This window comes from Apodemus sylvaticus, chromosome 11 (assembly GCF_947179515.1).
Source record: "Apodemus sylvaticus chromosome 11, mApoSyl1.1, whole genome shotgun sequence".
Classification (NCBI taxonomy): domain Eukaryota; kingdom Metazoa; phylum Chordata; class Mammalia; order Rodentia; family Muridae; genus Apodemus; species Apodemus sylvaticus.
The window spans coordinates 58,240,320-58,243,584 of record NC_067482.1 but is presented as its reverse complement, the minus strand read 5'-3'; the positions used below and the strand labels follow the sequence as shown (position 1 = coordinate 58,243,584).

The window sequence follows — 3,265 nt, the reverse complement described above, 5'->3', positions numbered from 1 at the left end:
TCCTCCTGCTTATATAAACAATTACGGGGGGGGGGGGATAGGGGAAGGGAGAGGGAGGGAGGGAGAGGGGGAGGGAAGGAAAGAGAGGGGGAGGGGAGGGAAGGAGGGGAGGGAAGGAAAGGGAGAGGGAGAGGGGGAGGGAAGGAAAGGGACAGGGAGAGGGGGAGGGAAGGAGAGGGGAGGGGGAGGGGGAGGGGAGGGAGGGAGAGGGGGAGGGAGGGAGAGGGGGAGGGAGAGAGTCAACATATCTGTCAGTCTCTCTCAGACAGACACTCAGGCCATGTAAGGACACAAGAAAGAAGCCTTCTACAGTCTGAGGAGAAAGGCCTCAGGAGAAACCAATCTTGCTGACATCTTATTTGGATTTCTGTCCGCCATAGCTGTGACAAAAACAAATCCCTTGGCTTAGTCTCTCCGGTCTGTCTGTTCTGTCATGGCAGTCCAGTCAGACTCCTATACAGGCCTCCAAGCCGCTCTGCTGTGGCTTTGATATACCCTCAACCCGCTACTGAGCAGTCCTCTGCTTTCTAGCACTAGACATTCTATGACATTTAATTCTTTCCTGGCCATGGTAGGCAGATGGATCGTCTTTGAAAAGGTAAACCTCCAAACCCACGAATGTGTTGACAGGATTCAGTCCGTATAGCACTGCCTTCCATGAGTAGCAAGATGAAAGTTTTTGAAAAGACACTTTTGTGTTCTTGCCCATTGAAAGAAGCATTGAAAGGACTCATAATTAAAATTCACAGAAGTGAAGATTTGTTTCTTGGGTGAGAACGGTTTGCTTTTCTCTGTCTCTGCATAGCAGAGATAAGTGGGAATGGTCCAGGGTTGCCATAGATGGGTTTAAAGTAGAGAATCCCTGGATGTCTGCAGCGAGGCACATGCCGGTAGACAAGGGAACAAGGATGCTCACGTGTTCTCTGATCTCAAAGGATCTGTCACAGAAATAGCTTCTCACCAATAAGGAAGGCGAAAGAGATTACTTAGAACACGCAAAGGCATTTTTTTCTTTTGTGGTGTAGGTAAGTAAATCAGAAGACTGGTTTATTGACTCAACTGTTGGTTAGATTTGTGTTTTAATTAATTTTTACATGGATACATAAAATGGTGTTCTTTACAAATTTGTGCGTGCCATCCTAGGGAGAGGCCATGCTGATGATCTCTCTATTATTCCAGGTTAATATAAATGTGCCACCAAAGGAATAGAATGGCTAGATTTAAACCGAGAAAAGCAAAATGACCCAGAAAGGATAAATCTGGCTTAACAAGGTCATCAGGGAAAATAATGAAGTGGAAGAAATGAAATCTAAGAGGGGAAAAAAAGGCAGCAGGGAAGTTGGAAATCTTGAGAAACGCACTCAGTGGTCCAGGGCTGTCACATCTGTGCTCGCTGACCTTCCGTACCACACGTATGCAATGTCGGCAGAACCTACGATGGAAGAGCTTGGACACACTGGTGTCAGGCCTGAAACTGTCTGTCTAGACACTGCGGAGAAGACAACGAAGAAGGTGACTGGGAGAGTTTAAAAGCATCGCTCCAAGGGGTCCTCCCCCTGCCTTCCTGCTCTCTAACTTGCTTCATCTGTGTGATGCTTGGACTTGGAGGAGGTCAACTAAGGCTTGGATTTAGAGATGTCTAGAGTGGTTGACATTTACTTGAGTGTTTGAGGGGACTGACATGTGTGACGGAATGAGAATGTCCCCCATAGGCTCATCTATTGGAATACATGGTCCCCAGTTGGTAAAACTGTTTGGGAAGGATTAAAAGACATGACCTTGTTGGAGGAGGTATTTCACTGGGGCCTGGCATTGAGGTTTATGCCAGCTACTGCTCCAGTGCCATACCTGCCGGCTGCCACGCCCCCTGACATGTGGTCATGTTTAACCCTCTAACCCTCTGAAACTGCAAGTTCTAGATAACACCTACTTCTGTAAGCTGCCTTGGTCCAGGTGTCTTCTCACAGCAATAGAAAAGGAACTAAGATAACATGAAGGGGGAGGATGGGGGATGGGAGTGGCATCATCCAATAGGCTGGGGAAGGAAAAAGGCAGTGTTAAGTAAGTGTGCAATCCCCCTTTCCTCCTGGGCACACCTACAACAGCTTTAGATTCCAGCTCCTTTGGGCATTCAACAAGGATTCAGTGCTAGAACCTCTCCAGGGAGTTTCCAAGGGTTTCAGCATTGGATTAGAGCTGCTGATGCAGACGGCTTCATAAAGGAGTATCTGCAGTGATCTCTATGTCTCCAGTATGCACATACACAGCCACTGCTGGTCTATCAATCATCTTGTCATGTAACAAATCCAACAAATCCCCTTTCATAGTATACAAATGTATTGGTGTTTTTCTAAAGAACTCTGTCTAATGCAACATGAGAGCCCCCAAGGCCCTCCAAGCTTAGCTTTGTACTTAACTCACAAGCTCCACATGCCTTTTGCTCTTTTTCAGTGTATTTGTTCATGACTGAGGTGTCTCAGAACCTTCCAGAATCCCCGAGAAAAGTGCTTGGTGTAATGATTAACAGCTAGGTGATTTTTCTAGTTGTCTAGCTACAAGACTTTGGAACTTTCAAGCTAGGTACACTGAATTAAGCTATGGTCTAGCTATTATCTGGGTCTCGAAGGGACCAACCACATACCCTTGGGGTAAGTGGGACTCAGGGATCATCTACACTGTACCTACACAATCCCAGGTCTGGATCTCACTGAATTGATGTCCCTATCACCCATCCCTTTGTGGGAATGGGGAAGATTGACATGCTTATGCCTTTGGGTTAAGTAGTTATAAGGAGACCAGCCCTCCTTTCTTGGAGGTGAGACAGATAGTGGGAGCTAATCCATAGTCGCAGCACAGCTTGCAGACACAAAGATGAACAGGTACATGTGACATAACCTGAGTCTTTGAGAGATGGCAGGCACAGGAAATATCTGGGGAATACTGGATGTCCTCTGGAAAGGCAGTGGGTGTAGGCCCCCTGTGACTCTTTAACTTGTGGAACACACATCTAAGGTCACTATGGGAAAGCTAAGAGCCCATTCAAAATGGTGTAGCTGACTCTAGTGCTGAACCCGAGTCCCTTTGCTGATGACTCGGAAAGTTTCCACAGTCCTTTTCTAAAGGAAAAAAGCAGAAGGAGGTGGTTGCCCATCCTTTTCCCAGCCCACTATTGATTCCTTTCTATCAAGCATGATAAAATTCTTTTTGCCACCAATCTTTCTGAATTTTGAATCTGGCATCTGAGGATTAGTCAAGGCAACAGGGA

General features: G+C 46.6%; 1 non-coding gene across 1 annotated transcript; it reads right to left on the bottom strand.

The window, feature by feature from the left end:
* Window positions 1-1,103: 1,103 nt before the first annotated feature.
* LOC127696865 (U6 spliceosomal RNA) lies at window positions 1,104-1,207 on the bottom strand. Its single transcript, XR_007980319.1, has one exon. It is a non-coding gene; the product is annotated as a U6 spliceosomal RNA (small nuclear RNA).
* Between the last annotated feature and the right edge of the window lie 2,058 nt (window positions 1,208-3,265).